This window comes from Budorcas taxicolor, chromosome 20 (assembly GCF_023091745.1).
Source record: "Budorcas taxicolor isolate Tak-1 chromosome 20, Takin1.1, whole genome shotgun sequence".
Classification (NCBI taxonomy): Eukaryota; Metazoa; Chordata; class Mammalia; order Artiodactyla; family Bovidae; genus Budorcas; species Budorcas taxicolor.
In genome coordinates this window covers 54,012,583-54,025,283 of record NC_068929.1, presented here as the reverse complement: position 1 = coordinate 54,025,283, position 12,701 = coordinate 54,012,583, and positions in this window count along the sequence as shown.

The following is a 12,701-nucleotide window of genomic DNA, read 5'->3' as shown; positions in this document are numbered from 1 at the left end:
GGTAGATTCTTTACCATCTGAACCACCAGGGATGTCCATACAGGACCTGAAAGCAACCTAAATGCCTATCAACAAAGGAATGGATAAATAAGATATAATACATATATACAATGAAATATTAGTCATAAAAAAGAATGAAATAATACCATTTGCAGCAACACGGATAGATCTAGAGATTGTCAAACTGAGATAGACACAGAAAGAAAAATATCATATAATATCACTTATATGTGGAATCTAAAGAATAGGGTAAAGTTCAGTTCAGTTCAGCTACTCAGTTGTGTCTGACTCTTTCTGACCTCATGGACTGCAGCATGCCAGGCTTCCCTGTTCACCACCAACTCCTGGAGCTTACTCAAACTCATGAAAAATGGTACAAAAGAAAAAGGTACAAATGAACTTGTTTACAAAACAGAAATAATGTCATGAATGTAGAAAACGAAATTATGGTCACCAGGGAATGGGGGGAGGAGGGATAAATTGGGAGTTTGGGTGTGACATATACACAGTAATACATAAAATATATAACTAATAACCTGCTGTGTAGCAGAGAGAACTCTACTCAATACTCTGTAATGGTTTATATGAGAATAGAAAAATAAGTAGATATATGTAGACGTATATAAGTGATTCACTTTGTTGTATACCTGAAACTAACACATGCAATAATTATTTTAGAAAAGAACTGGTACCCTAAGGGCATGAATGCTCTTTGAAGCTTGATTTTTTCCCTCAGGTGGCACTGTGTCAATTCTTCACTGTCTTCTTATGCTCTAAAACCATATGGATATCCTACCTGCACATTCCTCTACATAGACACATATGTCTTTCCACAGATACATCTACAAATCCTTTTTAAGCCTCTTAATATCTTAGGGTACACTCCTAGTTTCTTTCCACTGATCTCCTCTTGCCTTCCTCAAGTAATAGAGGGTGTGTGTCTCTCTCTCAAGGTTCTTTGGTGAACATTCACTCATTCCTTGTTCTGAGACATGCTGGACAATCAGGCAACTCCCACTCAAGCAAATATTACGTAGTCTATATATCGAAGAACTACCATCTCTGAACTTTCAGCCTTTGAATTGCTTAAATTTGAGTTCAATGCATCTATTGTGTCCTTGAATTTCAGGAGACACATAAGAGTTACCAAAGCATGCAAGCTTCTCTCTCAAGGTTTGTGGACCCAAAATGAACTGAAGCACCTGGAAAAATTTTCTTTCTGAGTCCAACTCTCTGACTACCTCACTTTGAGACTTTTACAACTTCTAGTGAGTATGGTATTGAGTATTCCTTAGGTATTCCTAAAGATATCAAACCAAGTTCTTTAGCAACATAATTGTCCATTCAGTTCAGTTCAGTTCAGTCACTCAGTAGTTTCCGACTCTTTGCGACCCCATGAATCGTCGCACGCCAGGCCTCCCTGTCCACCAGCATCTCGAGGAGTTCACTCAGACTCACGTCCATCGAATCCATGATGCCATCCAGCCATCTCATCCTGGGTCGTCCCCTTCTCCTCCTGCCCCCAATCCCTCCCAGTCTGTACTGTCTAAATAATCTTATTTAATAATATGTGAATATTTGATTTGCATTATCTTTAACAAAAGAAACATTTTAGTTCACTCTTTCCTAAAATGTCAATATTAACTTTTGCCATCTCCTGTTTAACCGCGTCCAGTGTACCTTGATTTCTGAGACCAAAGAATGGTGGAGACAATGAAGATAGTGGTGACCTCCTTCAAAAGGTCCAGTGGACACAGTACTAACTCAGTGCCCTGGACCTTTGCAGCAAGCCACCACCAACCCACACTTCCACCAGAGAGCACAATTGCACTCACCTCACATGCTAGCAAAGTAATGCTCAAAATTCTACAAGTCAGGCTTCTACAGTACATGAACCTTGAACTTCAAGATATTCAAGCTGGATTTAGAAAAGGCAGAGGAACAAGAGAACAAATTGCCAACATCTGTTGGATAATTGAAAAAGCAAGAGAGTTCCAGAAAAACATCTACTTCTGCATTATTGACAATGCCAAAGCCTTTGACTTGTGTGGATCACAACAAACTATGGAAAATTCTTCAAGAAATGGGGATACCCGATCATGTGATCTGCCTCCTGAGAAGTCTGTATGCAGGTCAAGAAGAAACAGTTAGAACTGGGCATGGAACAACAGACTGGTTCCAAATTGGGAAAGGAGTACATCAAGGCTGCATATTGTCACCCTGATTTTTAAATTGTATGCAGAGTACATTATGTAAAATGCAAGGCTGGATGAAGCACAAGCTGGAATCAAGATTGCTGGGAAAAATATCAATAACCTCAGATATGCAGATGACACCACCCTCATGGCAGAAAGCAAAGAGGAGTGAACTAACGAGCCTCTTGATGAAAGTGAAAGAGGAGAGGGAAAAAGTTGGCTTAAAACTCAGTATTCAGAAAATTAAGATCTTGGCATCCAGTGCCATCACTTCATAGCAAATAGATGGGGAAACAATGGAAACATTGAGAGGCTTTATTTTTTGGGGATCCAAATCCTGCAGATGGTGCCTGCAGCCATGAAATTAAGACGCTTGCTCCTTGGAAGAAAATCTATGACCAACCTAGACAGCAGATTAAATTGCAGAGACATTAGTTTGCCAACAAATGTCTGTCTAGTCAAAGTTATGGTTTTTCCACTAGTCATATATGGATGTGAGAGTTGAACTGTAAAGAAAATTGAGCAGTGAAGAATTGACGCTTTTCAACTGTGGTGCTGGAGAAGACTCTTGAGAGTCCCTTGGACAGCAAGGAGATCAAACTAGTCAATCCTAAAGGAAATCAGTCCAGAATATTCATTGGAAGGACTGATGCTGAGGCTGAAACTCTGATACTTTGGCCAGCAGATGTGAAGAACTGACTCATTGGAAAAGATCTTGATGCTAGGAAAGATTGAAGGTAGGAGGAGCAGGGGATGACAAAGGAAGAGATGGTTGGATGACATCACAGACTCAATGGACATGAGTTTGGACATGGGGCTCTGGGAGTTGGTGATGGACACGGAAGCCTGGCGTGCTGAAGTCCATGGGGTCTCAAAGGATCGGACATAACTGAGCAACTGAACTGAATTGAACTAACCAAATATGAGACTATATAGCCTTCACTTTAACAGTTCTTCCAGTCCTTTGCATTGGATTATTTGCGTATACCTTGGATGGCATGCTTATAAGCAAGTGCAAAATGAAGATGTGCAAAGGTTTCCTTCTGATATATTCAAACTCTTGCCTGACACATCAAATTGCATGAAGGAATCCAGAAAAATCAATTATTGTTCATGGAATGTAGGTAAGCAAAACAAAAAGCAGACATCTTGTGTTGAATATAGTCATAATTGTCCTAAGAATTGACTCATTTCTTCAAAATGTATATTTTTCAAAACCTTTTGTACTCTATCACCATCCATAGTAAATCCATTATATGAAAAGTGAAAGTGTTAATTGCTCAGTTGTGTCCAACTCTTCGTGAACAATGTACTGTAGCCCTCCAGGCTCCAGTGTCTAAGGGCTTCTGCAGGCAAGAATACTGGAGTGGGTAGCCTTTCCCTTCCCCAGGGGGTCTTCCTAACCCAGGAATCAAATCTGGGTCTCCTGCACTGAAGGCAGATTCTTTATATTTTGTAGTTTTAATCATGAAATATGAGAAGTTAATAATGTAACTTTTTAGGTCTCTGTGAATTGATATGTGTGTGTGTGTATGTGTATAAAATCAATGAATTGAAATAGCCAATATCCATTTCTTACAGTTATCATGAGATTATATTCTGTTTTCCTTAATGATAATAAGTGTGTTCGTTATCGAGACTACTAATCACACACTTACATACAGGAGACCTTTCTTTGTGTCAGAATACTAAATATAATTTTCAGCATGTACTTGTTTACATATATAGGAATGCTTTTTCCTTTATATTACTAAACATCATAACAATGAGAAAAAATAATATATTTTTCTTGCATAAGGATCCTAATTCCTTATAGCAGAATAGCCTAAGTGTCTTATGTGTTCACATCTATTTTCTTTCTGTACTCAATTTGCCTCAAATGTACTTGATTATATAATTCTCTGTAATTAATTATTTTTAGACAAGTTATTATAGTATAATTAGCACAATATAGTAAAATCCTTACTTTTATCAATAGAGACATATTGACAGACAAATGTAAGGAATAATCATGAAAAGCAGCCTTTTCACTCATTCAGTGACACCAAGACTTACCAAATTACAAATAAATGTATTTACAAGCCTAATGCATGGCTAATGTCATGTCATTTGCAAATCTGGAATTAACACAAAAAACTCCAGTGTATTCATTCAGTGTAGATACTAATACAGGAAGGCAATATTTTATTTCTGTATTAAAAATAAATACTTGGATGAAACCACAGATATAGGAATCAACTCTAAATTTATTAGTTAGTAACTATATAACAATACAAGAGCAGTTGCTCTTTTGTCAAATTATTTTTCTACTTTGGTTTCACTAATCCTTACACAGGTCTTTGGGGGTAAATAATGGCTAGCAAATGAAAACCTCTGTCAGCTTCTCAATGGTTCTCATATTTTCTAATTTTTGAAAACAACTAAACCAATAAAACAAAGCAATTAAAAACAAAAACATATCTGGGGTATAAGTTTAGTACTTGCTAAACTTTTCTAAAATAAAACTATTTTTAAAATAATATTAAATTGGAGAACGGCATTGAAACATGTATACTATTATGTAAGAAATGAATCACCAGTATATGTTCAATGCAGGATACAGGATGCTTGGGGCTGGTGCACAGGGATGATCCAGAGAGATGATATGGGGTGGGAGGTGGGAGAGGGGTTCATGTTTGGGAACTCATGTACACCCGTGGTGGATTCATGTCAATGTATGGCAAAACTACTACAGTATTGTAAAGTAAAATAAAGTAAAAATAAAAATTAAAAAAAATAATATTAAATTATATATATTCAAACATTATAAATGAAAAAATAAGCAATATACATTTAAATAAAATTAAAAATAAGGCATTATATTTGTTTTATGAATTCCCTTAATATATCTTCATATTTTTACATTACTCAATGCATAAAAATTATGCCACTAAATGAGTTCAATTTTTTTCACCCTTTTCCTATCTCTCTCCAGAATAAATAAATAAAACAGGCACATCCCAAGCCAGATAACTATAATAAGATTCAGTTTCTCAAAAGGGCATTCAACAGACAAGAAGTTATATAGAGGCACAGATTGAAATGTCACTATCTGATAAATTATGCTGATACACTTAAGCAATTTAAATAATTCAGAGGAATAACAAGGGGGTTTAGTCATTTGGCTAAAACCCTGAATAATTATTAATCCAATAACTTTAAATCTCTTTTTAACTGCATGGTTCCAGATATAGTACAATAAGGCAACAGTAAGTTTCAAAGTATAAAAGCATTCAAAGGAGAAAGTTTTGAAGATTAATATTTTAATACATTTATAAAAGTAAAAGAAAACAGTCTGATCTTAGATTAAAAGTAAATATTTCCTACATTTTTTCAAGATATTTCTCCCAGTATGAATAATATTTGGGATCTCTTTTGCTCTTGGGCAGTAACAATTGAAATAATGGTATATATATAAAGGCTTTATGTTGACTTTTTCAATAAATGGCAACTGAGTACAATTGTGTTAGAATGACAAAATTTCTTATCACTGCAAATGCCTTCATATAGAAGGGAAAAAAAAAGAAAGAAAGAAGCAAAAAAGCACAAAAAAACCCCAAAATTTAAAATGAACAAAAAGAGAGAAAGAATAAAGATTTCCAGTTGATCATGTAATGCATAATGCTTTGAATATATTATTTTATTAATTTTTGGTTCTGTTGTCATGGGATGAAGCTTTTCAGTGTCACTGCCTGTCTTATAAAAACCCAATATAATACTTGATAAGAAGCAAATAGCATTGACAGAATAAACAACTATTTTCAATAATTAGTGAGGGGAATTATGCACCTCTTTCAGGTTAAGGAAATCTGAAACTCCTTGTTTAGGATGTAATGTGAATGTCTGTTTGCAGGAAGCACATCACATTTCTCATTTCATTTCTCACCTCATTAACTCCCTTGACAAAAGATGTATGCAGATCTTGGAAGGGTTCAAAGTCTTTCCTTTGAAAGTCTCAGATACTATGAACTGTAAGAGTGGGAGTGTCTATCAATTTCACTTGGATAAGAAGCTTTTTTCAAAAATAATATTTTTTTTAGGCTTCTACAAATTCTTAAAATCTGTGTGTCTGAACAGCTCTACTTTTGAATGAAATAGAAGAAGTGAAATTAGAAAAGAACTTTGAAAATAAAATGATTTGTTACATTCAAATTACACAATTTGGAAACATTGTAATTAACTTTTCACTCAACATTATTTTATCCTCTTAATGAAGAAAACTACTAGAATGGCTAAACAGGAAGATTATTTTTTTTTTTTTAATTTCAGTTACATGTACCTACTTCTTTGAATGAGTAATAAGTAATATGATGATGTAATGGAGGGCTATCAATGCTACACGAGGATCCTAACACATTCTGTTTAGTTCAATAATATGAACAGTATTGCAATTTTATTTTATTGACAGTCACGCCATTGTTAATCTCAGTGACTTTGTACGCCTACTTTTTAAATGCTTACAAAACTCACTGATTACCAAACAATAAAATTATAATGCTAACTCCTTGAAATTAGAATGAACTAAACATCCTAAGCAACTTCATTTTTAATTACAGAAATGGTTGGAGGCATTTCACAATTCCCATTTCTATGACATCTCTTGAAAATGATAATAACCTCTTTCAAAGCTCACTGAAGTCAAAGAATAATAACTTTACAAGAATACCCTGCATAATTCCTTACCTCTTCTAAGCTAAGTGACCTACCAAGTTAGTAGCCAGAAAATATGTAGCATATTCTTATGACACATCAAGTATCAGATTTATACTAATATCCTTTTATGAATAAATATGTAAAAACTAAAACTCACTGTGGCCAAAGAGAAATATGGATTTAAGTTCCTTCTAAAGTCTGCTCTTTCAGAATCCTCTCTTGGTAAAGACAACCCCACTTTATCCAGTTGCTTAAGCAGAATCTAAGGAGATCACATTTATGCGTGTTTTTTCATCCTTCATATCTGTTTATTTTAGCATATTTTCCCAACTCTAGTGTGTGTGTGTGTGTGTGTGTGTGTGTGTGTTTCTAATTTGCTGCATCTGGTCTTAGCTGAGGCACGAGGGATATTTCTTTGCTGAGTAGTCTCTCTAGTTGTGGCACACAGGCTCAGTAGTTACGTCATGCAGAGTCTAGAATTTGCGGGCTCAGTAGCTGTATAATGCAGGCTTAGTTGCCCAGTGGCACGTGGAATCTGAATTCCCTGACCAAGGATCAAACCCACATCCCCTATATTGCAGGGTTCACTGGGCCACCAGGGAAGTCCCCCCCAACTCTAAATTCATATTGTGTCCATTTTTTCCATCTTTCTTAGTATTACATGATTTTTCACTAGGAATATTGCAAAAAATTTCTTAACTTATTTTGCCTCCATTTCTGCCCCATATTACTTGGCTGGTCAAATAATTTAAAATATAAATTATTTGATGGAATTTCTCTGATTAAAATCCACCAATGATTTCTATCTTATTTCACAGAAAATTCAATTCTGCCTTCACTAACAAATTTTGATTTACCAATCTTGGAAGACTTGCTTACTGCTGTGAACTTAAAAGTTATAGTAATTGGTCTTGCTATTGCAGTTTTCATTAATCCATGAATATTTGATATTTAAAATTATTGTGTAACCCAAAGTAGGTAAGACATTTGTCAGTTTGAATATGAGATATCATTATAGAAGCAAAATATGAAGCAAAAAATGAAAATACTTCTTTCAGAAATTATTAAATGCATATTCAATGTAAACTAAATGCAGTTGTTAATACATAATGTATTCCATGAATTCCCTACTATCTCATTAAAACTTGCATTCCATGGGGGCGGTGCAGAAGGGAAATGTGAATTAGCCTTTATTTTAGCCATCAGAGATTCTGCCTATCAAGGCCTAGTTTTTGAATTTTAACAAAAATTCCAGGTGATTTTAACAAAAGGTGAAGATTGAGAACCATGCTGTAAAGGATACACAAGGAAAGGTCAATTATAGAAATTCATACATGTTATTTTCTGGATTTCAGTGTAGAAGTTTGAGACAGAGATAGCAATTTGGAAATGATCATCACATAAATAACATTTAAAACCATGGGGACTGTTGAAATTACCTATATTGCATGGGAAGAAACAGCAGTGCCAGGACTGAGGCCAATATTTCCAGTTGGCATTTAGGAGCCCCTAGAAAGACAGGGACACTGGGGATGTGATGTAGTTTTAATTCTGGCAATGAGTTTAGTTTCCCAGGTGGTGCTAGTGGTAAAGAACTGGCCTGCCAATGCAGGAGAAAGAGTCACAGGTTCTATCCCTGGGGGTATGGCAACCCACTCCAGTATTCTTGCCTGGATAATCTCATGGACAGAGAAGCCTGGCAGGCTACGGTCTATAGGGTCTCACAGAGTCGGACACAACTGAAGCGACTTAGCACACACACAATGAGTTTGGAAAGTGACTTTTAAATCCTTAAACCTTTACTTTGTGAAATGAGGCAAATTTCTTCAAAATGTCTAATTTATTTTTATTGCAATTTTAAATAAAATTTTCATGCCAATTTATTAGGTTTATCATTCTTTTGAAAAATTTTTTTTGAGTCACAAGAATATGTATTCTTTAATAAAGATCTGTGATAAGAGTATAATTAATTAGAGGGCAAAGAACTAAGTGAAAAAAGGAGGAAGTAATAAACACTGTCCATGGAAGCTAAGTTCAGCACACTTTAAAAAGTGCTGGTTTATGTATAATAACAGGCTCTCTAGGAAAAGAAAAAAAAAAAAAAGATGAGCAATATATGCCAATTTCTGTTCTGTAACTTTCAGCAGGTTTCATCAGAGTTGGGGAGAAACATATAATTGCATTCCATTATATAGTATTTCTGCCACAAAAAAGTAATAGACATAAAACAACATCAAACACAGAGAACGTATAACTAAATGTAGTAAAATATTAGAAACAAGTGAATTTTTATTACTAGCTTCATATAATTAGTACAATGGAAACAGTGTCAGATTTTATTTTTTGGTGTTCCAAAATCACTGCAGATGGTGATTGCACCATGAAATTAAAAGATGCTTATCCCTTGGGAGAACAGTTATGACCAACCTAGATAGTATGTTAAAAAGCAGAAATATTACTTTGCCAACAAAGGTCCGTCTAGTCAAGGCTATGGTTTTTCCAGGGGTCATGTACGGATGTGAGAGTTGGACTGTGAAGAAAGCTGAGTATCAAAGAATTGATGCTTTTGAGCTGTGGTGTTGAAGAAGACTCTTGAGAGTCCCTTGGACTGCAAGGGGATCCAACCAGTCCATTCTGAAGGAGATCAGTCCTGGGTGTTCACTGGAAGGACTGATCCTCAGGCTGAAACTCCAATACTTTGGCCACCTCATGCGAAGAGTTGACCCATTGGAAAAGACTTTGATGCTGGGAGGGATGGGGGGCAGGAGGAAAAGGGGACAACAGAGGATGAGATGGCTGGATTGTATCACTGACTCGATGGACGTGAGTCTGAGTGAACTCTGGGAGTTGGTGATAGACAGGGAGGCCTGGCGTGCTGTGATTCATGGGGTCGCATAGAGTCAGACATGACTGAGCAACTGAACTCAACTGAACTGAAATAATTATAAATATATAATGAATTTTTAATAATGGTTGTATTTTAACACCCATTCTGCAATGTTCCTGAGAATTTATCTCTTCTCTCTTGAGATCTCCTGATCTCTCATGATCTCAAGATCAGCTCTCATGAGCCAGTATAAACAACCTCCTGCACACCAGGGCTACAGATCAAAGAATTCAAGCGATGTTTTACCAGGTCCTGTGAGCTTCTTACACTGATGTTCTTAATATGTCTAACATACACTTGTTAGCTTTAAACTGGCTACTAAATTTGGGATATTCAAGAATGGAAATCATGTTTTATTGTGTAATAGTAGTATAGTTCACTCAGTCATGTCTGACTCTTTGTGACTCCATGGACTGTAGTCCACCAGGCTCTTCTGTCCATGGAATTCTCCAGGCAAGAATCCTGGAATGGGTTGCTATTTCCTTTTCCAGGGGTATTTTCTAATATGTGTTCATAAATTAAATAGCACAGAGCTTGACATATAACAGTTATCCAATAAAATTATTGATTTGCTGATAAAACTATGCCCTGCTCCTTCAACATCTAAAAATCTTTCAATGGAAAGAGTGTTTCTGTAGAAGACTTTGAACACTATGAAGGTTAAATCTCATTTGAGTTATATTCATGATATAAATGAATTAGCTCATACTGGTTTCAACTGTGAATAATTTATGTAAAATCCTGACATATTGCGTTCAATTTAAGATGCATGTCACCTAGAAATACAGTCTCTGCATGGTTGATTTTTGCTGGAGCTTCAAGGTAAAAAGGCAAATATGATAATCATAGCAAAAGAGATCAAGAGGGTATATGACAGTTTTGAGTATGTTTGGGAGCTCAATCTGATTAATTGAACTGAATTATTAATGGATTTGTTGTTGTTGTTATTGTTGTTCAGTCTCTAAGTGTCTCACTCTTTGTGACCCTATGTACTGAAGCATGCCAGACTCCCCTGTTCTTCACTATCTTCCAGAGTTTGTTCAAACTCATGTCTATTGAGTAGGTGATGCTATCTAACTATCTCATCCTCTGAAAGCCCCTTCTCCTTTTGCCATCAGTATTTCCCAGCATCATTTTTTTTTTAAGAGCCATGGAAGTGATTTTTTTTCTAAAGTAAAAGCAAATCAAGGTAAACTTATCTTCTAAAATTTCTGAGTCTTTCCATGGCATGAAGACTATCAGAGACCTTGGATACTGTTCTGAAACTTTGAGCATGAATGGAATTCATCCAAAACCAAGTTATTTTTCTTTGCCAAAAAAGTGCCCCTTGTAATTTCCAGGGGATATATTTAAATACCCAATGCCTGCACTAGTTTCCTGAGGATGCCGTGACAAAATGCCACAATCTGGGTGCCTGAAAACAACAAACTTATGGTCTCGTAGTTCTGAAATGAAGATGTCAGCAGGGCCTTACTCTCTTTGAAATCTTTAAGGGACAATCCTTCCCTGCCTCTTATTAGCTTCAGGTGGTTTTCTAGCAGATCTTGGAATTACTTGGCTTACAAATTCATCACTCCAATTTTGCCTTTATTGTCATATGGCTTTCTTTTCCCTGTGTGTTACTATTTTCTCTTATAAAGACATTATAATGACCTCATGTTTAATTAATTATATATGCAAAAGCTCTACTTTCAATAAAGCCACATTCATAAGTACTCTGGATTAGGACTTCAATGTTACCTTTTTTTCAGACACAATTCACCTTATAAAGACATCTTACTGAGTATGTCTCATTCTGTCTTTAAAAGAGGAATAAATACCCTTGGATGTACCATAGATTTTAGCTGACAGTCCAACTATTTCAGACTTAATTATACAGTTGTGTCTGTGTGTGTGTACTCAGTCACATCCAACACTCTGTTATGCCGTGGACTGTAGCCCACCAGATTCTTCTGTACATGGAATTCTCCAGGCAAGAAACCGGAGCAGATTGTCATTTCCTTCTCCAGGTGATCTCAACCTTGAGATTGAAACTGGGTCTCTTGCATCTGCTACATGGCTAGGCAGATTGTTTTCCCCTGAGCTATCTGGGAAGTCCCAATTATACAATTATGGTTACATAATTAATAGTTATGAATTTTGAAAAATGTACCATCCCAATTTGATGTTATTCATTTCACATGTAATAAATGATACATCCTTTTAGATATTTTAATGATGCATTTTAGTTTATAGGTATATTTCTATGACACTCACTTTATACGCAAAAAAATGTATTTAATGTGAGGAGCGAAACAGTTTCCATTCTGTTATTCATTTTAGTTTATTTCAGTGATAGTTAATCATATTTCCTGTTCATCTCAACTTTAAAAACCCCTAATGACAGAAAACATCATTTAAAAGAAATCTGTTAAAGCCTGTTTCCTTCCATGTACCTGGAATAAGTATATCCATCTAGTAGCACCATAAAAAAGTTGATGGGACTGTAATGAGATCATTAACTTTATTGCTATAATCATGGTATTAGGATAAAGTGTACCCTTAACAACAGAAGTAGTATCCAACTGTTTCGGGTATCTAAGAATTTTCACTGTACAATCCTTTGTTACTAAAATTAAATACTTTTCATCTTTTAGTTTTTCATTGTAAAAGAACACTTCATCAGATGAGTTCATGAAGCAGATTTTCTTATTTACACATCTTATGTTTGTTTGGTTTGTTTGACGCATGTAATGAAGTTTATATAATAGTAAATGAATATAATTATTATTCTTAGCTTAATATGAAAATTTAATTCCAGCTAGTATGTACTTTACATAACCTTATACAATTAATGAAAAATGACTATATTTGAAATTAATATTTAATCAGATAAATTAAAAGCTCAATAATATAGTATTCAAATTACTCAATTATTTTGTGAGCCA